A 25,045-nucleotide genomic window follows, 5' to 3' on the forward strand; every position below is an offset into this window, starting at 1 on the left:
GACAAAATTACCAGGGAAGGCTCCCCATTCCGCCACCTCTCCAGCGGCCCCTCGGGTCTGTCATCGGGGTCCCGCGGCCCCACCACTCCCACCGACAGACTCCGAAACTTCGCATCAGGGCCGCACTTGTTCTCTTGGTTGTGGCGATGTCACGGGTACATATGGACAAGTATGAAACATTTCTGAATGGTATACTTTAAATATGTAGTTTATTACATGTGAGAGGAAAGCAGGCCTTCACAGAGATGATAAAAGTGGCCGCAGCGGGATAATGAGGGGATGGAGCCTTTGCCACGTGTTAGCATTTCCCCACCACATTCTCACTAGCAATACCCGAGCAGAAGAAGTCCCTTTCTCATGCTCCTTAGGGTTAGGGTTAACCTGTGCCACTGAGTATGTTCCCCCAAATTCTGGCTGCTTCATTACTGGCAATGTAAGTTTTAAAAGTATGTTTACAGACTAATCTGTTTTATACATTGCCCTTTCCTTTGCTCATTTAACCATGCCAAGAGGCATAAAACTAGTTTTCTGCAAGATCTGGGTTTGAACCCAGGGCCGTCTGATCTTAGGCAAGTTCACGGCTTCTCTGGATCTCATTTTCACCTCTGCAAACCCGCAGATCTGTAAGTTTTTACGTTTAAATTAGTTAAGCATTGTTCTTGGGAACACAGTGGATACACAAGATATAATTCTAGGTAAAGATATTGTTGCTAATCCATTATCACCTTGATTATAAAGAACATTAAACAGCAGCAGAAATACAAACTGCAAATAAAACCAAGCAAAACAAAAACAGACAAAAACTCCCATTTTTAATTTACAAAAACGAAAATGTTAAAATATAATATTAACATGCATCAAAGCCTTAAAATACAAGGATAGCTTCCTTGTCTCCAAAAAAAGATTCATAGTAAACTTAGAGCTGTACAGCCATAATCGTAACCCAGTGTTTGAACATGTTCATTACCCCCAAATCCCACGTGCCAACCTGCAGCCAATCCCCATTCTCACCCTCGGCCCCAGACTACCACTAATACATACTTTTGGGTCCTATAGATTTTCCCTTTCTGGAAATATCATATAACTGAAATCTGGCTACTTTTATTTGGTATGTTTTTTTTTTTTTTTAAGATCTCTCTTTTTGAAAAATATTTTATTTATTTATTTTTAGAGAGAGGCGAAGGGAGGGAGAAAGAGAGGGAGAGACATCGATGTGAGAAATAGCAATCAGTTGCCTCTTGTAGGCGCCCTGACTGGGGACTGACCCACAACTCAGGCCTGTGCCCTGACTGGGAGTTCAACTGGCAACCTTTCACTTTGTGGGACCACGTGCCCAACCCACTGAGCCACATGGATTGGGGCACTTGGTATGACGTTTCTGAGGTTCATCCACACTGTAGTACGTAGCAGAACTTCATTCTTTTTATTGCTGAATAATATTCTAATGTACGAAGGTCCACACATTTTTTTAATGGTGTTTTTCTTTGGGCGTTGTACCTATAAATTCTTTGTCTAACCAAAGGTCACAAGGATTTTTCGCCTGTTTTTTTCTAACAGTTGTACCATTTCAGTTCTTACATTTAAATCTACGGTCGTTCGTGTGTATGGTGTGAGGTTAAGGGTCTACATCACCTTCTTTGCATGTGGATATTCAATTATTTCAGCACATTTATTGAAAAGACACTCCTTCCCACACTGAACTGCATGGGCACCTTTGTCAAAAATCAGACTCGGCCACAAATATAAAGGTTTATTTCTAAACACTCAGATTTGCTCCATCTGTCTACTTATGTCTGTTCACAGGCCACACCTTGCTGTCTTCATTGCGTTAGCTTTATAGTATGTTCTTAAGTTGGGAATTTTAAATCTTTCAACTTTGGAATCTGTCCAAATTGTCTTGACTATTCTAAGTCTTTGCATCTCCATATGTATTTCAGTATCAGCTTATCTGTTTATGCAGGAAAAGAAAGGCCTTCCGTGATTTTGACAGAAATCGCATTGACTGGATAATCCAGGGAGAATTGCTCTATTATGTGGTGTCTTCCCACTCATGCACATAGAACAATTCTCCAATTATTTGGGTCTTCTTTAATTTTTCTCAGCCATGTTTTTAGTATAAAAGTCTTTCACTTCTTTTATGAAATTTATTCTAGAGTATTTAATTCTTTTTGATGCTATAGTACAGTAAATTAAATTGTTTTCAGAATTTCATTTTCAAATTGCTCACTGCTAGATACAGGAAAAATGCAAGTGACTTTTGTATACTGATCTTGTATCCTGTGACCTTGCTGACTAGTTCTAGTTGCTTTTTTGTGTGTGGAGTCCTTGGGTTTTTCTACATATAGAATCATCACCTGTGGTAAGGGAAGCTTATTTCTTCCTTTTCAATTTAGGAACCTTTACTTCTGTTTTCTTTACCTAACTAACTGCACATGCTAAAATTTCCAGTAGAATGCTGAATAGAAGTAAAGCACGTGGACATTCTTGTCTTGTTTCCAATTTTACGGAGAAAGCATTCGGTCACTCATCCTAAGTATGATGTTAATGTCTGTGTTCTGTATGGTTTCCCTATAGGCTCTTAATCCAGTTTAAGAAGTTCCCTTCCACACTTCATTTCCTGAAAGTCTTTATCATGGCCAAGTGTTGGATTTTTCTGCATCATTGAGATAATCATGTGGTTTTGTCCTTTATTCTATCAATATGGTGTATTACATTAAGTGATTTTAGGATGTTAATCCAAACTTGATCATAATCCTTTTTATACTGGACCTGACTTCCTGATGTTTAGAGACTTCTGCGTTTATGTTCATGAGTGATAGTGGGCTGTATTTTATTTTCTTGTGATGTCTTTGGCTTTAGAATCATGGCAATACTGGCCTCATATCATCAGCTGGGAAATGTTACATCCTTTATTTTGGGGAAATGCTTGTGAAGGCTTGGTGGTAGTAGTTCTTTATATTCGTCTGACTGGATTAACCAGCGAAGCCAACATGAGCTGGGATTTTCTTCGTGACGAGATTTTTATTTACTAATTTATCTTCTTGTTATATGTCCAAATTTTTCATTCTTCTTGGGTCACTTTTGGTAATTTGTCTATTTCTAGGATTTCATCCATCTCATCTAAGCTGTTTGATTGGTTGGTATAAAGTTATTCACAGCACCTACTTAATTTCTATAAGAGCACTACTCATGCCCCCTCTTTCATTCTTGATTTTGGTAATTTCTGTCTTCTCTGTTTTTTTCTTAGTCAGTCTAGCTACAGGTTTGTCAATTTTGTCGATTTTTTCAATTAACCAGCTTTTGGTTTTATTGATCTTCTCTACTGGTTTTCTTTTTCTATCCCATTGATGTCCACTATCTTTATTTCATGCTTCTTGCTTACTAGAGGTTGGGTTTGTTCTTTACCTTCTGGATTCATAAGGTAGAAGCTTAAGTTACTGATTTGATAGCTTTATCCTTTTCAAACAGACATTTAAAGCTATAACTTTCCCTCTTAGTACACAGTTTAGTTGCATTGCATGATTTTTGATATGTGGTGCTTCCTTTTTTAATTCAGTTCAATACATTTTTCTAACTTTCCTGTGATCTCTTCTTTGTCCTTGGGTTATTTAAAATCTCCTGTTTAATGTCTGATGGATTACACATGGACAGAAAGCGGAGGATGGGACTCCAGAGGTTTAGGGGCAGCGGCTAGAAGGACGGACGTGCTCTCCAGTGAGACGGGAAGAATGGGCCAGAGAGGCGTGGGGCCAGAGCAGAAGCACGGTCCTGGGCCTGTGGGGTGGGAGTGTTCTTTAAACAGCACGCAGAACAGGCAAGTGATACGCACTAAGCGTGGGGAGCAATCCAGGATGGTGACAGGCAACTCCGGAGTCTTCAGGGTACGTGTGGTACTTAAGTCGTGGAAATAAACGAGGTCAGCAAAGGCACCGAGTGCAGATAGCAAAGTTCACATGAGTAAAGACGAGAAGGTTTCATGAGGGACATGGGGGTTATGTTAAGAGTGTTAAGACATTTAGAACTTGATCTGCAAGGACAGAAGCCAATTTAAGCTCTCATTATCCATGGATGTGAAATATAATAAATGTTATCACATGACAAAATGTCATACCTGTGACCAATGGAGGTGTTAACGTTTACCAGATAACGATATCAAGAGACCTAGTAGCCAGATAAAAGGACACTTAAAAATATGGGTTGCAGGTTCAGTCCCTGGTCAGGGTGCCTACAAGAGGCAACTGCTTGATGCTTTTCTCACATTGATGTTTCTCTCCCTATTTTTCCCTCCCTCCTCCTCTCTCTAAAAATAAATAAGTAAAATCTTGTTTTTAAAGAGATCTTAAAAAAATCATACCAAGTGAAAGCAGCCAGATTACAGTTATATATTTCCAAAAAGGGGAAATCTACGGGACCCAAAAGTATATTAGTGATTGTCTGGGGCCAAGGGTGAGAATGGGGATTGGCTGCAGGTGGGCATGAGGGATTTGGGGGGTAACGAACACGTTTGAAAACTGGGTTATGGTTATGGCCTGTATAGCTCTAAATTTACTATGAATCTTTTTTTTTTTTTTAGATAAAAAAAATCTATCCTTATATTTAAGGCTTTGATGCATGTTAACATTAGGTTTACTGCATATATGTTTACTAAAATTATGAACGTCCTTAAATTGTCCGTGTTACTAAACAAGATCCTTACCCCACATCTCTCCTTTTTTCCCTATACCCATAAGCCTCTCTACCAATCTCAGGGACTTAACATATACCTCTTCTGGATACAGGGATATCTAAGTAAAGAAATAAAATTGTTATCTCTCCAACCAGAAAGCCAAATAATGAAACAAAAGACAGCGTGCTTATTCTAAAGGAGGCGTACAAATCTCCTTACCTCCTAGGTCTATAGGGGTTTTTACAACATTTCATTCCTTCGAATTTTGTGTTGAAGAGCCAAAAGGAAGATATAAAGCAGAAGGAAAATGGGTCAAGTGCGGGAAATTGCTTTCCAGCTGAGATTTGAAACTGAATAGGAAGTAGTTGAATTAGACAGAAGAAAGGCAGTTATCACCCATTCATATGCTGCTCTTATATATCAAAGGCAGCTTACTTCTGGCTTACCCCATTGATTACAGCATTCTGGTTGCAAGGTGACACAGATTTTTATAGAAATGTCTCCCCACTTTTTACTGTGTGGATCAAAACTAGAATCCCTTTAAATAGGCTTAAGTTTTCCAGTGACATTAATGTTCAAATAATGCTTCAAGAAAGCCCTGCGCTGTGGCAGAAAAGGAGACAATCTGTGAGAGCCTGCTCCTGCCCAAGCTGCACTCTGGACAGAGGAAAGGAAACGGACCAGCAGGCTTCTCAAATATCTGTATTTTCTATAAACACATCAAAGCTAGCGTTCCCTTAATATCTTTTTAGAGCCCCAAATTCTATTATTCGGGGCTGCAAATCCATGAGACACAGGTGATTTCTGCAGCATGTGACGACTTTGTGATGAAAACAGGTCAGATTCACAGCTCACGTCTGGGCCCCAAAGAGCCCTGAGACCCTTAGCGGCCGTGCAAACCACTCCCTCTGAATGAGGTCAAACAGAGCGCTGGTCGGCTTGGTTTCCTCACTGATTGACGAGAAGAAACAAGATAACATATTAAGTGCTCTCTATACTTGGCATATGACAAGAACTCAAAAACGACAGCTATTATGAAGTTCAGAATCCTTTCACCCAGCTGTGAATTTATATCTTCAAGGCAAACACACTCTGGAACACAAAAATACATCAAAATGAGAGAAAACAGACGGTTCATCCTATGGCCTCAAACTAAGCCTTGACTCCCATTTTCTGAAGTTCCAAGTTTCAGGAAAGAAAATGTAAAACAAAACAAAAAACATCTTTTGGGTGATCCTAAAGGCTGAATTCTGAAATTGATGTTCATTAATTTGAAATTTAGTTAGAAAATCACAAATTAAAAAGAAATCGCCATTTTCTGAGGCTGCGGGATCTACGTAATCAAAATTCGGCCACTGAAGGTTAAATAAGCATGTGTGTAGTTAATTAAATAACCTCATCTAATAATTTCGCCAAAGGGGTACTTAAGTTATGAGTGAACATAAACTGATTTCAAGAAAAAGAATTCTGACAATATCCTTTTAAAATTTGATCTCATTTCCACAGAAATCAGATCCCCCCCGCCCTGGGGAGGCTAGAACAGTAAGTTTAATCGTGCTAACAGACACTGGATCGGCCAGAATGATCCCATTAGTTATAACTCTCATTTTTCCAAGAGGATAGTATCTGAAGATAGTCACCAAGTCTATGGAAGGCAAACGAGGAATTATTTCGTATAATTTTACCTATCACACCTAATATTCAAATGTCCCTAAGAAAGGTCACTTTCCCTCTTTACAATTTGATTGGTGGCACTTACCCAGGGGCCTCAGGGAAAGGGAACTCCCCATTCCTACTCATCCCTGCAACTTGCCTCCCCCCTCAAGGTGAATGCCCACAGGTGAGGCTGACAATATGAAATTGAAAAGTGTAAAAACAGGAGGCCAAGTACTCATTATCAACCTCTTCCCTTCCCCCACTATCATCTGTGGAAGCAAAATCTCTGAAGAGATAACTCAAAATAAAGCTGAAAATTTTTATCTTAGTATCCACAAAATACTATACAAATACACGTTATCATCCCTGCTATCAAGTAACTCAAAATCTAACAGAGAAATGATCATGACAATGAAGGTTTTTTTGCAAAGCACTAATTTGTATGCTGGGATTTAGAGACTACAATGACCAGGGAGCTAAATAACGTTCATCAATACAATACAAAGGCATAATATATACAAAGGTACAATGGTGGCCAAAGTTCTTATTTGTCACTTAACTGTGGTTAGTAAATATTTTTGTCTGTTTTAAAGCTTCCCCACCCCACTCTACAGGGGTGGTGTTTCTTTTAAAGTCCTTTTTTTTTTTTTTTAAATTTCTTTGTTAAAAAAAAAACAAAACTATTATCACTTATGATTTAAGGAATCTATTAAATTTATCTAACCTTTAAAAAGTTCTAGAAACTAACACTGGGTATATATTTATGTTATAATCTGATTTTGTTTCCTGGGATATCATGATGATTTTTCTCTCTATCAAAATTCTGGAAATACCCATAAATTTTACAGTATGTTTTGGATTGTTATATAAAGTCTGAGTTAAGTTTCTTTTACAGATATGGTATTGAGAAAATTCGATTTCGTTGAGAGTATTCACCATAATTAACAGCAGAACCCTATTATTACATGGCTCATTACATACTTGGATTTATTCTGAGTCACATCTCTACCCCGGAACCTCCGCAATAAGCTCAGCTAAAGCTGCCACCTTCTGTGTCATCTTCCTCCAGCGGCAATGTAGAAGGACTCGCTGTGAGACCCTGGAAATGGCACAAATGCTTGGTTTCTAAACAGCAGTAACAGCCATTGCTGAAAGGATCTGGCGTTGGTCTAAGCGTGCAAAAACGTTTTAGACAAATGTCTGATTGCTCTACACGATCTGAACTTATCTATATAAGTTTGGCTTTATTTTCGTAAGTATTTTCCTGTACGATAATGTTAGAACGGCTATCTCATTAAATAAAGCATTATACAGTTTTAAGTGCAAGCGTAAAAATAATAATAATGGGAGAAGGGAGGAGGAAATGAGTCTAGAAGACCTCTGAGTTCTCTCACACACACAAATAAACAACTAACCACCAGGGCCCACGGCGTGGATACAACCAGACACTTCGGCAGGTCCCAGGAAGCGCGGAGAGCCCCACGCCCGACCTGGGAGGCCTCGCGCCTGCCGTGCACAGCCCGCAGCGCCCGCAGCGCCCGCAGCGCCCGCCCCGGGCCGCGTGCCCGCGGGCTGCTCCTCGGACGTCCGGGCGCGCCCAAGCTCGGTCGCCTTACGCACAGACAGCTGCAGGCCCGAGGGTCGCCCGCTCGCCCTTCCCGCCCCCACCACGTGCCAGGCCTGGCTGGGCGGAAGTGTCCACGCTCCCTCTGCGGTTCCGCCGAGCCCCCGCGCCGCCGGAGAGGACGTCTGCCCGGGAAGCCGCTCTCAGCCTTCCCTCCCAGCGAGCTAGGCCGCACTGTCATTTCTGGAATAGAAATGCCGAACCCGAGCTACTCCGTCAGTCACTTTCCACACGTGCCCCCAACATGGCCGGCCTGTTCGTCCCCGGGCAGGATATCCCTGCCGAGCTTCCCGGGCCCGCTTGAGTGAAGCCTTGCCTGACCACTGACCCACGGGCCGCCTCCGTCCTCGACGTGAGCAGGCCGTCTCCCCACGCTCCCAGAGCCCCTTCCCTGCCCCGGAAGACGGCGCGAAGGGAAAGCAGTGTCTGACAGCCCCGAGTCTGGGGGTCACTGGGCTCTAAAGGTGCGCAGTCCTTCCCTGCCCAACCTCTCCGAGCGCCTAATACAGAGGCACGGCTTCACGAGGGGAGACCCGGTGCGCGGCCCCCCAAGCCTGCACTGCCAGGTCTGTTACTCAGGCAGCTCCCGCCCTTCCCTGCTGCGGCATCCCGACTGTCGCCCGTTTGGGGCCTCTGCCCCTCCCCGGCAGGCCGACTCCCGGAGGGCAGCTGTAGGGCTCCTTCCCTGGGGCTGCCGCCTAACAGGCACCACGTTTCTGAGCCGGAGAGGAAGGGACAAAGTGGCCGGGCCTGGGCCTGAGGGGGATTGGGAGGGGGGGGGGAGATAAAGATCTCAGACTCCCACAGCAGAGGATCTAAACACACGTATTAAGGCTTTGACTTCGGGCAAATTACGGCCATTAGCCTCGCCTTCCCCACCCAGAAAATGAGCACAGTAACTGTACCTACCCTACAGGCTGCTGTTGAGAAACAGATAACACCCATTAGGTGTCCAGAAAGCATTCAGCTACTGATAGCGGATGGATGGGTGGGTGTAACACAAATCAGAGGAAGAGACTAATTTAAAAGCTATTCAAGCCCTAGCCAGGTAGCTCGGTTGGTTAGAGCACTGTCCCAATACACCAAGATTATGGGTTTGATCCCTGGTCAAGGCACAAGAATCAATCAATGAATGCCATCAGTAAGTGGAACAACAAACTGATGTCTGTCTCTCTCTCCCTTCCATTCTTCTCTCTCTCTAAAATCAATAAAAAATAATAAAAAGAAAAGCTACTCAAATAGCCCAGGGTAAATCGCTATTTACCCATGTGGAAGGACTGTGAAGTGCACTGAGTTTAAATTCTGGTCTCCCCTACCAGCCGTAGGGTCTTGCCAAAGTGACTTTCCTTGCCTGTCCTCCCTCTCCTCATCCTCTTCTATAACACGGAATTAATAAAAGCAACCATTCTCCGGGAGTGCCGTGAGGATTAAAGAAGATAATGCTCACGTCCTTGGCACACTACCAGAGTAAATGCTCACATATTAGCTGTGCCTAGTGGAAGATTATTTTTAAGAGGAGCTCTGGTTACCTGCGAGGATGCTTTCTAACCAATCCTGCCCCACCTCGCCCTTCTCAGTTGTCCCCAGTGACTGGGGCGCACTCGCTTCCACGCCCCCATCACCCACCTCCCTCCCTCACCTCAGCCCTGACCCAGGGAGGCCTCCTTTGAAACAGCAGCCTCCCCAAGAACAAAGCCTATGAAATTCCCTTCCCACACGCCTTCCCGTCCTCCTTGGCATTTGACGTTTCATCTACAGCGCAAGAAAACATAACACGATCAACACAGGCATCCTGCGTGCGCGGCTGCCCTCCCCACACGCACAACTCCGCTGTTAACGTCTTTGCACAGAAGGGATGCTTGGAGAGGTGCTGAGTTGTGCCTGCGCTGCCATTTCCCAACTTCGGATTTACTTTAATTCCCGATTGCTATGTTAATTCAGATTTTACCCGCTTATTAAAAGAGTAATTAAAAAGAAATTATCTTTGGGAATAAAAAGTAAACAATACCTCTGCCAGGTTCAACCCAAGCCATTGATTTCAGTGGTGAGAGCTCTCCCTCTTAATCAACTAGACTGTGCACATAAAACAAACCCAGCAAAGCGCACGTCCCCAGTGACCACCTCGGCACTCCTCCAGGTGGGTTGGTCACCCCTGCTGGGAATGATCTGGCGTGGGGTTGTAGTATTGCAGGCCTGCAGTTCAGGCCTTCAGAGGAAGGTCATCCTGAAGATGCAATATAGCATTAATTTCCAAAATGCTCTAAAGAAGGAAAACAGAGTCTCTGAAGGAAAAAAGACCTGTTCAGGGATTAGAGGGGATCATCTAGATTTATACAAATAGATGTAGGTCCCAGAAAATGCGGTAACCTTAAATGATGATGAGTGGACATGTTTGCACACTTACACTTTTATATTTTTATACAAAATAGTTAAAATATTTCTTGGTGTCAGAAAAGGTTTATGAGAAAGTAAAGTGGGGACCAGCCACATGAAACCAATCCAGCTGGAAGAGAGACCCAGATGACTCTCCCGGCCCTGTGCGCTGCGGCCCAGTGGCCCCGTAATCGGGCACGTGCTCTCCAACATAAGAGTCCCGACAAAGAGGCAAAGAAGGAGGGAGGCCTTGTGACAGACAACTCGCCGCTCCCTATTTCCGAGAGCAAATATTGAAATCCGTTGGCCTGGAAGAGCCATCTATCAGAAGCCATCTTCCTGCCCACCTGCAATCCCTGCTGAATCTAAGAAAACCAAAGTCCCAGCGCACAGCGCGAACTCCGAGAGCCAACGCAGACAGAACACGAAGAGTTCAAAGCAGCGGCGAAGACCACTTTCCTACCGCCGCCGCTGCTGCTGTGGTCTGCGGCCACGGGGGGCTCAGGAGGGCCCGAACAACTGCCGGTGCCACCCAGGGGTGTCTTATGGCCAGGGGCCCAGACTGTCCAGCTCTGCACACTGCTCTATAGCCTTCTGAGAGCGACAAACAGCTCTCCACCCCTGCAAGGCCATCTTCATTCTCTGCGAGTATCGGGGGCCAGGAAAGGAAATCGTTTTTAGTAAAACTCCAAACATGGCACAAAGGGTATGAATTTCCACCATGTTTTTAACATATAAAAGCCTGTCACCTCCCGGTTGGAGAATTAAAATATACACCTTTTACTTTTCATTAAATAAGTGACCGTTCAAATGCCGGATCTGCACAACAGAACATTCACAGGAGTTTATCAATCAGCTTACTCGAACAGCTTCACTAGGCAAGAATTACATATTTCTTGGTTTCAATGTCAGGCATACAATCTCTACACAAGGTTATATAGCTACTTCTCACAACAAGTAACCTTTATATTTGTCAGTAATTATATTCCTGAAAAGTTGTGTATAAGCTGAATGTTCATAAGAACATCTCTACTTGTCGTATATTATGTTGCAAAGTAAAGAACACTCCTCATGACTGAACAACTAATTTGTATAATTTTAGGTAATCATGATTAGACTGGCTTACAGAAAATCTGAAATCTGCCTTAAAAAAAGGTTAGTTCTCATGTGGTGTTCTGTTCTCCCTACTTAAATAAATCTAAGACACTTTCAAACAAAATTATTAAGATGTTCAGTGTCTTCATTAAGTAACTAAAACCCAGTCACCTTCACGGCGAAGTCAGTTATCATAGGAACTGAAACACAGCACCAGCGCTCCCTCAAAGATCCCTAAAACACGAGGAGACCCTCTGAAATGAAGCTGGAATGGACGGGAAAAATCCATCTGATTGCCTCAAAATCATGAGTAAGAAGCCAAAATAATTTCAATCACAGAAAACAAAAACAAAACAAGACAAAACCGGGGTCGCCTGGCTCCTCCCCGCCCGCGCCCTGCGCCTCCTGGCACCCCGAGGGCACCCCGAGGGCCTCCCGCCTGGCTTTCCCCCAGGCTCCCGTTACCCCGGCTAAGTCACCTTCACCTGCTGCATCTCCAGATCCTCATTATTTCATATGCCGTGCTGCTCTGTGGAACACACAGCCTCAGACTTTACAACCGATCTATTTTCCTTCTTATAAAATCTCGGCTATCACCCTTGTACAACAGACCCTGACATAGTAAGCCTGCAATCTCATGGATATAATTTCTACTGGGGAAGGCCGAAAAGGCCCATAGTCTTTAAAATGGTTCTTTACCATTAAAAATGCTCAGTTGTTAGGGAAGTTATATGATGCCAAAGACATTCTATATCCTCAAATCAAATAACGGATATTTATTTCCACTAGCCTTCTTTAATTTTTGCTTTCTTAAATTATCATCCCTTTCCTTGAGTCCAGCAAGAATGAGCTAACATTCAGGACCTCGCTGCCCTCGCTGGGAGCTGGGAAGTAATGCAAACACCCGTCACAGCCAGCACTGTAGGAATTTTATCTTCCATTTCTTTTCAACTGAAAGGTCTCTTCACCGAGGCAAAAACTGCCCCCTCTAGTCCTGACCTCCTCCAGCCTGGCTCTGGAAGTGAGCCAGATGACAGCATTGGGAAAAGCATGAATTGATCTCAGTAAAGCCAGCTGCTCAACAAAAAGGTGCTGGTGGCGAGAAAGACCATCATTTAAAGTTTCCTGTGTTCCCCCACGACTTATTTCTTCATCGCCGAGAGTCCAGCGAAACAGCTCACCCGGCTCCCCTCATCGGCAGCCCTCTAATGCAGCTATTTGCTCCCAAATTCCCGAGCCGACTAAATATAAACACGCTACAAAATAATCTCGGTGGAAGTGCTAAAACATATGCCACTTGAAAAAGAACAACAATAAACATGGTAGGGAGGAAAGTCTCAACTCCACGTTTACACGTACCCCAGGCCCCAATCCAGGTGCCACGGGAGTGCGCCTCAGGACAGGCGGCCTTAGGGCCAGCCTGATGGACCGCCCGGCCTTAGCAGCAAAGAGGGGGTGCACCTGAGTGGGGGGGCAGGTCTTTGATTTGGGCAGCGAGCCCTAGACCCGACTTCTTTTCAGGCTCCCTCCCCACAACGACCCCTTACGCAGTTACGCATCTGGGGCTGTGTTCACCCTGCTGGCCAAGGACGCGCCACCCTGAAGAAATCACTGTGTCGCCATCAGTACAATCCAGCTTAACCAATGACTTCACAGTGACTGCTTTCTAGGCGACCGAGTTCTCATCACCCAACTTGGGAAAGAACAAACAGATGCTAAGAGCCTCTGTTCTCAGGAAAATACACATATTAAGAAGTTTCTGTAGAAAAAAACAAACTTTCAGTGTAGGTAGGCAAAGTAACCATTTATCAGGCCATTGTCTTCTGAAAACAGCAAGACGTTAACGTGGATAATATAACCGGGCTGGTCGTTTGTAAAACCTCGTTTTGCAGCATCCTCCCCAACAAAGCGCTCTGGGGCTGCCACCCTGGAAGGTGTTCCGAGACCGTTCCCACCGCCGCGGTTCTGAAATGAGGGACGCTTCTCCAAGGTGCCCTCTGCCAGCCAGGTCCGTCTGGCCTGGGCCTGAGATCGAGCCTCCCGTCCCCACGTAGTCCTGAAGGAAGTCGGGAGTCCGCGCACACCGTGGCCAGCACCCCCTACGTCCTCCACATCGGCCCCTGCTGTCCTCTGGGATCACTCAAGCTCCGTGTCCCGGGTCTCGACTCATCCCCACAGTTACTCAATTCTGGATGTAGGAAACAATGCGCGTAAAACACCCGGTGCGGGGTCAACCCCGGCCACACAGCGAGCCCCAGAAAGTGACCACCTACACGCGCCGAAGCGGATCGCCCCGGACGCCCGACACGAGAGCCCCCGCACCTCGGCAACACAATGGATGAAACCAGCCAGGCGCCTCCGACTTGCAACTCCTTCAAGACGCCGCAGTCGGACCTCCACGGAGCACCATTTTGAGTTCAGAATCTGCGGTTCATGCCTAGAAATAACCGAGCACACCAAATGGAGGTTCGCTCTGGCGGAGGCGAAGAAGGTTCGAGGCAGCGCACCCGTTTGGTGCAGAAGCCCTGATGCCTCCGACGGCCTGAACCCGCAGTAGGTGCAGCGGGGCCCGCGGCTCCTCCCCCGCCCGCCACGGCGAGGCTGCGGTCCTGCGTCTTCCGTGAGATTCCCCCAAGCCCCGCGGAGCCTGCCAGCGAACGGCTGCTCCGCCCGGGGCCCGCGCCGGGAGCCCCTCAATTCCGCCTCTGCATAACTTAATCGCTACGCATCAATCAGTTAAATCCCATCCACACGGGGAAGGTGCAGAGGTGGCGCCGAGGCGCTCAGGTTCCGCGACCTGATCGCCGGGCAGCCGTGATGTGGCGCGCGCGGCTCCCCTCCCCGTGCGCATCGCTCGCAGCCCGCGACGCCGCGGGCAGCCCACTCGGGCCGGGCCGGCACAAAGCCGAGGCCCGGCCGCCCGCCCCCAGCGCACGCCCGGGGCTGCGCTGCCCCCGAACAACGAACGGCGCGGGAGGCCCTACCCCGAGAGCACTCGGATTCCGGCACGCCATCACCAGCGCAGCACCCGCGGGGCGCCGTTCGGGGAGCGCCCGCGTCCGCCGAGCTGCATCAGTTTAAAAACATCACAACTGATGTGTCACCGCGGCGATCCCGCCAGGGAGTCCCCGCACGCCGGGCACAGCGAACCTCTCTCCCCGCGCCCGTGCGCGTGCGCGCGCACTCGACACCGCGCCGCGGGGCAGCGCCTCCCGCCGCCCCGCGCTGCGCACCCCTTCCCGCCGGGACCTGCGACCCCTCGCGCTCCGGGCCCGGCCGAACAAAGGCGACGCCGCCAGCTCGGTCAGCCGCGGCGCTTCGGAGCCTGGCCCGCGCTCACCTGGGCTCCGTCCCCGGCGGCGGCAGCGGCTCCTCGGTGGGGCTCCGGCGGCGCGGGCCTGGCGGCGGCGGCGACAACAACCCGAACAGCCGCCCTGAGGCCTGCGGGGCGCTCAGGCGGCGGGGGCCCGCTCAGCGCCGGCGCCGCGGGCTCAGGTCCCAGCGCTGGCGGCGGCGGCGGCGGCGGTGGCGGCTGCTGCGGCGCGAGCGGGTGGGCGGTGGCGCGTCCCAGCAGGTCCAGGTCCGGCCCCGGCGACGCCGCGACGCGCCCTCCTCCTCGCGCCTGCGGGCGGGACGGGGGCTCCGGTGCGGCCCGGGATCTCAGGCCCCGGCGGGGCTTGGAGCTCGGCGCTCGGCTGGCTGCGCTCCGTTCGCCTCCTCCTCCGGCTGGCCCGCGGAGGCGGCAGTGGCAGGAGCGCGGCGGGGGCGCGGACGGCCCTGTCAGGGGCGGCGGAGGTGGCCGGGGCGGTGCTCAGGGCTGCGGAGCGGCGGGGCCGGCGGCGGTGGCTGCGGCTCCCGGGGCCGTCGCGCTGAGGTGCGGAGCTGCCACCGCGGCCATCTTGTTGCTCTAACTGACAAGAATCCCCCTCCCCCAGCTCCAGCCAGACGGGGCGCTCGCGCCCCCTTCCCCGCCCCGCGTTGGCCTCCAACAGGAAGTCGTCCCGGCCCCTGGCACGTGACTCCACCGCATCTGCATACCTCAGGCCAGCTGGCCAATAGGCGCTCTATGCCCCAGCACCGCCCCTCCGCGCCCCTCCCCGACCCATAGGCTGCTCTCGGCTAGGCCACGCCCCCTCCTTTCCCCTTAATACCCACCCGCGCGGTGGTTGCCTAGATCGCTTGGGGAGCGCGCGGGGGTGCAAGTGAGCGGGTGCGCGCTCTGCTTGCTCGGGCGCGTGCGGGTCCCGGGGTCTCGCACCCCGCCCGGGGTCCGTGGAGAGTCGCGCAGCCTCCTTCCCAGTCTTTTGGTGCAGCGGCTCAGTGTTAGCGAGCTGAACCACGGGGCGGGGATACGGTCCTGCGCGTCTGCTTAGTTCCCCAGGCCAGCGCGCCGCGGGGCCCGGGCCTGGGTTTTGTGCGGTATATTCACCCGGCGTCGCCGGTCCTCTGTTGCGCTTCAGTCGGGGCCGGCACTGGCACGCGTCCTTCCCGTGCCGTGCACACGCCCTGCATCTCCCCACAGTGCGCACACACGTACACGCGCCGGCTCGGGCCCGGGAGCATCCTGCTGGCCGCGCGCCTCCCAGCCAGCCCTTGCGCGCCACCGCTCCCAGAGGAGAGCCCTGCTGCGAGCCAAACAAACCTCGCTTTGAAACAGATCCCCGGGGAGACATCCCTTTCCTGGAGCGCGAACATCCGCCCCCACAGCTCAAACGGACATACGGGCCTAACCCCGGTGCTCAGGCTCCCACACTGCACAGTTGCTTCCCGGAGCCCAGCACCTCCATTCCGCCGCTCCTCTTCAATACACTACGCTAGTCATTGATTACAGGTAAGGTCTGGAGTGGTGTGCAATTTTCAAACTTTCGGTTCAAGTCACGAGAAGAATTGTCTCCATTTCCATGAAGGGTCGTGGAAGAAGGCCAACATCCTGGGCGCAGTGGAGGCTCGGCGGCGGCACTTGAAAGTTGTTGGTGTTGGAGGAGGCCATTCCTATCTACGTGCCCCTCTCTCGAAGAGAGCAGAGAGTAACTCACTGCATCCACAACACAAATTTTGTTACCGCAAGGTTCCCAGGACCCCAGTGCACCCATTTCTTCTACCGCCCAATTGTAAGCCCTCCGTATTCAGATTCACAACCCACTGTCCAATGCTGTCTTCAGATGTCTGGTGTTGCCACGTCCACGGCTGGTTTAAGCAGATGGGGTGAACACAACCCTATCTCCATGAATGTCACAGAATAAGTTATTGCATTGGGTACAAAGGTTGAATTACTCAGTGGTTCTCAAAGTGTGTTCCGTGGGAGCTTATTAGAAATGCAGCTTCTTGAACCCGACTGCCAGATCTGCCGGATCAGAAACTTGAGGGGTGGGGCCCTGGTATATTCCTCTTAATCCCACCAGGTAATTGATGCACGCTAAAATTTGAAAATAAAGCAATAATAAAGGGCACCTTTCCTAAGGGTTCTGTCTGCGATACTTGCCTCCCCGCATCCCAGCCACTACCACACACGGCTGCTTTGCTTTCTCCTCAAGTCCCCACTTCCCTCCTATCTCTGTCGATTCTGCCAGTATAATTTGCATCCTAATGGTGGACTCTAAAAGGAAAAGCTTCAGGACCTAAACAAAAATTGCTTTTCGATGAAAATGTAATGGATCTGGGCTCCATTTCCCTGCTTGTCACCCCTAGATAGCAAATGACTTGGCCTTTAAAAATGTGATAAACTTGAAAGGCCTTTCAGACAGGCATAAAGGCATAGGCCGTTGGTTTTCAAACTCTGTTCATAAGAATCACCAGGGTAGCTTGTTCAAAATACAGATTGCTCCAAGTCCAGGGTGAGGCCTGAGAAGCTGCATATTTGGCAATAACCTTCAAATACAATGGGCAAGGCTGAATCTCAGTTCCACCACTCACTGGTTGTTTGACCTTAGACAATTTTCTGGGCCTCCAGCTTCTCCTTTGAACGCCTCATGGGTTACAGATTCTCATGGAACAATTATTGAACCTGTATTATATGCCAGGTAGTGGACTAGGTGCTAGAGAGGTAAGGCTGAAAGCCATGGTTGACTTAACACTTACAATATGTACTAGGTGCAGAAGAGGGCAGGAGGGACCTCTGACCTGAGTCTTGAAGGGTGGAAGGGGAGCCCTGGTCAGAAGCTGATGGAAGAGCATCACACACAGAGGGAACAGCCAGTGTAAAGGAGATGAGAGGGCAACACACACTTTCAGGGGCTGCAAAGTATTAATCTGGTTGGAACAGCTCTTGTAGAACAAGAGGGGAGAGGAGGGGAGGGGAGGGGAGGGGAAGGCAGGGGAGAGTGAACAGGGGCCAGATTACAGCAGCAGCAGCAGCAGCAGCTCATGTCACATTAAAGAGTTTGTTCTTTATCTTGAAGGCAATGTAGAGCCCTTGAATGACCCTAAACCCTGGCTGCCGACAGGTGTGCTGGGAGACACCAGAAAGGATGACATGGAGAAGAAGGAAGGCAAGTGGAGGTGGGGGAGGCAGGAAGTGATGGCGCAGGTAGGAGGCCTAAAGTCAAACGGCCAAGAGATGAGAACCTATGAAAGTGACAAGTGTGGCAGTAGGGGTCAAGCGGAGAGGATGTGTTCAAAAAACAATTTTAACTCCAGGGGACCTGAGGACTGATAATACGGTAAGGAAGATGGTAAAGCATGGCGCCCAGTTTTCTGGCTCAGTGAGTGGTATCTGGATGGTGAGTCAGGGGCTACAGGAAGAAGAGGTTCAGCCCAGAGGCCTTAGGTAGGACTTCGAGCAGAGCAGGGTGGAGTCTGGCTGGGTACATTTGGAGTTGGGAACAACTAGGGGGACAGATAGGGGTGATGGTCAGAACTGGAAGTCGGGAGAGATGTCTGTGCTGGAGGAAACTGTCAGGGGTGGCCTGGTGGGGGTGGCTGTTGAAGGCAGGGGCACAGATGGCTAGCTGAGGCGTGGGTTAGGAGGGAGAGGCGACGGCTGAGGCCTGAGCCCAAGGAACACCGAGGAGGAGGAGGAGGAGAAAGCCCTGACGGAACCTGAGAAGGTGCCGCAGAATCCCAGGGACGCCTCAGCAGTGGAAAAGCCAAGAAGAAAGGAGTTTGAAGAACAGCGTGACAGTAAGGTCCACATGATAAGGACAGGAGTGTGTCCAGCAGACTGGGCCACCAAAAGGTCATTTAGTCCTCAAGAAGGGCAGTGCAGGAGCCGGAGGGTGGGGCGTATGGAGGTAGCAAGCTGCAGAGTCCGCAGTGGGAGTCAAGATGGGGAGTAGGAATTGGGAGAAACCATGTTGTTGTTTTTTTTAAAGTTTGGCATTGTTATAAGTTAAATTGTGTCCCCCTCCCAAATATTTTCTATTGCCCTAACCCCCAGTACCTCAGAATGTGACCTTATTTGTTGACTTGGCAGGTTGCCCAATGAAGGTGAGGTCCTTAGGGTGGGCCCTAATTCAATATGACAGGTGTCCCTGTAAAAGAAGGAATTTGGACACAGACTTGCACACCAGGAGAAGGCCATGTGAAGATGAAGGCAGAGATGGGGTGATGCATCTACAAGCCAAGAAACCCCAAAGACTGCTGGCAACCATGCGAAGCTGGGGGAGAAGCCTGGCACAGATTCTCCTCCTGGCACAGGTTCTCCTCCTGGCACAGGTTCTCCTCACAGCCTCACAAGGAACCCACCGCGCCGACTCCTTGATCTCGGACTTCTGGCCTCTGACTGGGACACAGTAAATTCCTGTTGTGTAAGCTGCCCAGTGTGTGGTGCTTCATCGCTGCAGCCACAGGAAACCAGCACAGCCGTGAAAGCAGGGGGGACGTGACTAGAGAGAAATGTGAGACCAAGACAGTGGTTTTTCATTGTTTTGTTTTGCTTTTTAGAGCGAGAGACATGAGCGTGTTAAAAGGCTCAGAAGAAGGAGCAAGTCAGTGCAGGGGACCCAGCAAAGCAGAAGGCGTTTGTTGGTTTGAAGGGGTTGAGCATGGTGTAAGACGCGCCTTCAGGCAGATGGGGCTGGGGGTGCTCCGTGCCAGGGGCTGCGAGGGGCTCCTCTTGTCACTGAGAACGGGGGGAGGCGTGCAGATAGCTGCAGAGGCATGAAGTCTGTGTGTGCGCATGCACATGTGTGTGTGGGCGCACACGCGTGTGCGTGTGTGTGTGCGCGCGCGCGTGTGTGTGAGAGAGAGATTCGGGGGAGGTTTGCAAAGCATGGAACACATTACTACTCCCTCCCCCGTTTTTTATGATGATGTGGTAAGTGGCCTAAGATTCCTTCTGGGCCTAAAATTCTGTTTCTAGATCTTTTGGAACTCAATAGCTATTTGAATGCAAATTATTGTTTTATTATATTAATAGTATTGCATTTTTAAATTTATTGTCTGAGGTGTATTAAACCTAATAGGAAAACATACTCCTTGTATTTTTGTCTGCTATTGAAACACCTGCCAACCCCCACACTGCGCAGGATCACACAGGTAAACCATGGGGGCACATTTCACTGGCCTTGGTTTCTTAGGGTCTCAGTCATGAAGGGACACTGTGGGGGTCTTGGAGGCAAGCCTTGGTCAGCACACGTGGGCACTTCATAGCGCTCTCTTTCTATGGGGTCTGTTCCCACCAGACGAGGGGGTGAATGTCTGTGCCAGGTCATCTGGGTACTGACCCTAAGATGACCGATGAAGTCGTAACGAGGGTGTCACCTGTCCAGGGGGCTCAGGTATTTCAAACAGCCTCATTTAGCGGGGCCCTGTGGTACTGGGCAGATGGCTTTGGGGTGCTGTTGCTTCTTTGTTCCGGTTCCGCCATGTTGGGAATCCGGTGTACCAGGGAGGAGATGCGATTCAGGCGGCAGAGTCTCACTGGGGAATCGGAGGAAGGAGGGTCCTCCACGGGCTCTTCCTCAGCCAGGCTTTTCTCTGTGGCTCAAATCTGCTCATTGGTCTGATGATCAGTAACCCTTGGATTTGCCACCTGAATGAACTCCCCGTCCTGGGACTAGGTCCTTCATTCTTGCGTGAATCCAGCAAATATTTGCAGGCATCTAGCAAATGCAAAGCACTGCAGACATTCCAAGCTCACCAGCCACCCTGAGCCCCTGAGAGAGGAGACGTGATAAAGACATAAGCAATTGTCCCTCTCTGGTCTGCTTTTTCATTTTTCTATAGCATCAATCACCTTATGTGATGTATAATTTGTTTTTTATTGTGGTTATTGTTTCTCGCTTCCCCGATTAGATGTAAGCTCTACTGGAGCAAGGTCCTTGTGTCTTTGTTCACTGATGTATCTCAAGTGTGCAGAGCAGAGCGGCTCTGAGTGCTTGATAAATATTTCCTTGTTGGGTTAATGAAGGAATTAAGATACACAGTGATAAATGTCATAAGAAAGTTATTGTCAAAGTGCTGTGGGAGGAATGAGATCTAGATTTCATACATAAAGGGTGGATTAGGAAAGGCTCCCTAGGTACAGGTCATCCCTTCCTCCCTCCCTCCCTCCCTCCCCGCTCCCTCCATTCTTCCCTTCCTCCCTTCCGTCCCTCCTTCCTTCCTCTTTCCCGTCTTCCTCTTTCTCATCCTTCCTCTTTCTCTTTTTCTTCTTAGTACTTCGCCCATTATTTGAGGACGTAGGACAACACAGAACAAGTACCAGAATGTCTGACATTTACAACAGACGTTTCCTGAGACGTTTGCAGAAACCAAATTAAAAACAACAACTTTAATAGATAATTTTAAATTTACTCCCCAGCCCAAGTAAACCAAAATGCATAACTGATTGTGAGTAGAAAGCAAAAATGTCTGTGTTAATGATCTATTGCTAAGTAACAGATTATTCCCATATTTAGCAGCTTAAAACAGCAAACGTGTTACATCACACAGTTTTCAGGAGTGAGGACCCCAGGAGATGCCTAGCTGCATGGTTCTGGCTCAGGGTCTTTTATGAGGTTGCGGTCAAGCTGCTGATTGGGTCCGTGGTGGCTGAAGATATGACTGGGGCTGGGGCATCTGCTTAAGTTCACTCTCATACTGATGGCAGGGGGCTCCAGTTTGCCACTTCTGCTGTACAGACCCACTCCAGTTCAGTGTGGGAGTGGAATGCACAGGGTGTGAAGCTCATGGGGCCATCTTGGAGGCTGGCTCCCATACAACAAATCCAAATGGTGGTGCAAATGCCTAGAGGTCAGTTCGGCCCCTTCTCAGCACAAACCATTAAAATCGATGGCTCAGCAAAATTCAGGCCCTGACCTGTCATTGCCTTAGAGGTTCCTGCTGAACTGCTGGGATGAAGGGGAAACAGATCTTCTGTGAATGCCATGTTTTAAGGATTCACTTTGGCACTTCTGGCCAAGATGGAGGCCTAGACAGACACGCTGTGTCTCCCTCCACAACTAAGAAGGAATACAACTACCTCAAAATTAGAGACAACCAGAAGTTCCAGAAAATCAAACTGCATGGAAGCCCAGCAAACAAAGATATAAAGAAGAAATACTCATCCAGACAGGTAGGAGGGGTGGAGCCGGGGTGGAGAGGACGCAGTGTGGGGTGGCAGCAGTGGTGGCAGCAGCAGGCCAGCAGAAAGCACAGTCGCACATTTTAAAAAGTCAGGAGGGACACCTGGAAAGCGGTCCCAGCACCAGACCAGACCACATAGCTCACGGTTCCAGCGTTGGGGAAAATAAAGCCTCATTGCTTTTGACTGTGCAAACCAGTGGGAGTTGGGGTGGAGGAAGAAAGTGCCAGTCTCTCAGCAGAGTCCGCTTGTTTAAAGGGCCCCAACAGTCCTAGAGCATCCCCAGACCCACCCACTCTGGGAACGATGGCCAGGGCAAAGCTAGAGAGGTGCCAGTCCCATACGGAAGTGAGAGAAGTGCCTGGAAAATGAGCAAGTGTTGCCCAAGCAGCATTGTTCCCTCTCAGACCCCTCCTCCCCACACAGTGCCACAACGTGGTGAAATGTGTCGCCCTGTACTAAGGCTCCACCCCTTACAATGTAGCAGGTGTGACAGCTCTACCTATGACACCGACGCAAACAAACACAGGAGCCTGTCAAGATGAGGAGACAGATAAGTATGGCCCAAAAGAGGGAATGGATCAAGGTCCCAGTGGGAGAACTAAGCGACAAGGAGATAGCCAACCTAACAGATGTAGAATTCAAAACATTGGTGATAAAGGTGCTCACAGGCCTGACATATATGCTTAAGTACAGCAAATGAATAAGGGAAGAAGTGAAGGCTATGATAAATGAAATGAAGGAAAATCCACACAAAACAAGTGGTGAAGGGAAGGAAATTGGGGTTCAAATCAATGATTTGGAACATAAGGAAGAAATAATCGGTCAACCAGTACAGAATGAGGAAACAAGAATTGAAAAAAATGAGGAGAGGCTTAGGAACCTCTGGGACAACTTTAAACATGCCAATGTCCGACCCATAGGGGTGCCAGAAGGAGAAGAAGAAGAGCAAGAAACTGAAAACTTATGTGAAAAAATAATGAAGGAAAACTTCCCAAATTTGGTGAAGGAAGTAGACATACAAGTCCAGGAAGTACAGAGTCCCAAACAAGCTAGACCCAAAGAGGACCACAGCAAGACACATCATAATTAAAATGCCAAAGTTTCAATATAAAGAGAGAGTCTTAAAAGCAGCAAGAGAAAAGCAGAGAGCTACCTACAAAGGGGTGCCTATAAGACTATCAGCTGATTTCTCAAAAGAAACTTAAAGGAGTTCATCATCACTAAGCCATTATTATATGAAATGCCAAAGGGACTTACTTAAAAAAAATAAGATCAAAAGTATGAACACTAGAATGACAACAAACTCACAACTATCAACAACTGAATCTAAAAAATAAAAACAAAATCCAACTAAGCAAACCAGGATAGAACAGAATCATAGGTATGGAGATCATTTGGAAGCTTATCAGCTGGGGAGGGGGAGAAATGGGGAAATGGTACAGGGACTAAGAAGCGTAATTGGTTGGTACAAAATAGGGGGAAGTTAAGAATAATATAGGAAAGGGTGAAGTCAAAGAACTTATATGCACAACCCATGGACATGAACTAAGCGGGGTGGGATTGCTGGAGGCGAGGGTGGGTACTGGGCAGAGGGGGTGGGGCAAAGGGAAAAAAAAGTGGAACTACAGTAACAACATAACCAATAAAATATACTTAAAAAAGAAAAGAATAAAAAAAGAATTCCCTTAGCCTTTTGGGGACTCATTTTCCTACTCTTAGATCAATGGGATTGGACCACATTGCTAAGGTCCCCTGCAACTGTCAAACTCTGTGACTCAGAAATTTGGTTTCGGTGGCTCAATCAGTAGATGACTATAGAAATAAAGTCATCTTCAGAGAGAGGACAGAATTTATACTTGAAAAATCCCACTGTATTTAGATGAATGAATGGAATGTGCCCCACACAATGTACAGAACCAAGCAGCAGAGATGATGGCAAGCTCTGGTGGCTGGGAGTATAGAAGATTCCTGTTGGGAGGTAGGAACCCCACAGCATTTGGACAAATAAGTGAACCACTGGGCTAAGTCAAGGGTCTGGATGTAGTTTGATTGGTTGTGAATATGGCAGAGATGCCTCCACCCGAATCCATACTGCCTTCCCACATTGTTGGTTTTCACTGAGATGAGGCTCTCCAGCAGGGACTACATTTCCCAGTATCCCCTTCTCACCTAGGTAGAGCCACGTGACTGATTTTGGCCAATGGACTGTGAGCAGGAGTGCTGTGCCGCACTCCAGTATCTAGGCAACTGAGAAGCATTTGTACCGTCTTCTCACACTTCTTCCTCCTCCTGCTTGGATGCGGGGGACTTCAGGGCGCCAGACGAGGGAGGAGCCTCACAATGAAAAGGGCCTGTATTCCTGAAACGTCAAGAGGAGAAAAATCTCCTCCATACCAGGAATGCCAGGTGAGTGGTAATGTATTAGGTGAAGCCCAGAAGCGCTCAGAAGATTGTTGCAGCAGCTGCCACTACCCTAACCCACATTAGTAAAGTCTTTCAACAGGGACTTCCGGAGAAAAATACTCTTCGGGAGATGACTATGCCATTAAGGGCTTAGGAAACACTTAAGGCAAAGACATTTGTAGCAAGTGCCACATGACCCAATGTTCACTGAAAAGACAAAAGAATTGTGAACATTTTCTTCTTTGCTTATTAACATGCCAGACATTCCACTATAGCTTTATACATGTTACTTCATTTAATAATTTTACTTCCTATTTAATTTTTTATCTTGCTATATTGGAGGCATTCAAAACAACACAAATCTAATCCATGTCTATAGTTTAAAAGGCAATTACATACTACTAATCTGAAAACAAACGAAGAAAACCCAATCTCACGTTGCATCCCTCCTCCCTCTTGATTTTACCCCCAGAAGCTACCATTTTCAAGTCCTTAAGCTGTCAGTCTTTATATTTCTAAAAATAATGTGCTTATTATTTTCCTTCTTGATTTTTCTATTTTAACTTCATGATGTCCTAACTTCAGAAGATGAGGACTTGGTTCTTGGACACCAAATCCCACCATTCCACACATTTCCCCTTCCCCCGACGGGTGAGGTTACAACAGCAGAATTGGAGGTGAGTCTTCTAGATAGGCAACCAGAGGGCCACAGTTAAGAGTA

The 25,045-nt window shown here is 48.2% G+C and overlaps 1 protein-coding gene across 3 annotated transcripts in view; it reads right to left on the bottom strand.

Moving 5' to 3' along the window:
• TNRC6C (trinucleotide repeat containing adaptor 6C) overlaps nt 1-14,891 on the bottom strand; it is a 100,677-nt gene extending 85,786 nt beyond the window's left edge. Inside the window, exon 1 of one of the 3 annotated variants that reach the window (XM_090257377.1) lies at nt 14,755-14,891. The gene's annotated coding sequence lies outside the window, so the exon portion shown is untranslated. Of the gene's footprint in view, nt 1-13,736; nt 13,810-14,398; nt 14,552-14,754 lie in introns of those variants that run through there. The other 2 variants (XM_090257378.1, XM_090257379.1) reach the window with 2 other exon arrangements.
• Between the last annotated feature and the right edge of the window lie 10,154 nt (nt 14,892-25,045).

This window comes from Furipterus horrens, unplaced genomic scaffold, assembly GCF_987537825.1.
Source record: "Furipterus horrens unplaced genomic scaffold, mFurHor1.1.pri manual_scaffold_11, whole genome shotgun sequence".
NCBI lineage: Eukaryota > Metazoa > Chordata > Mammalia > Chiroptera > Furipteridae > Furipterus > Furipterus horrens.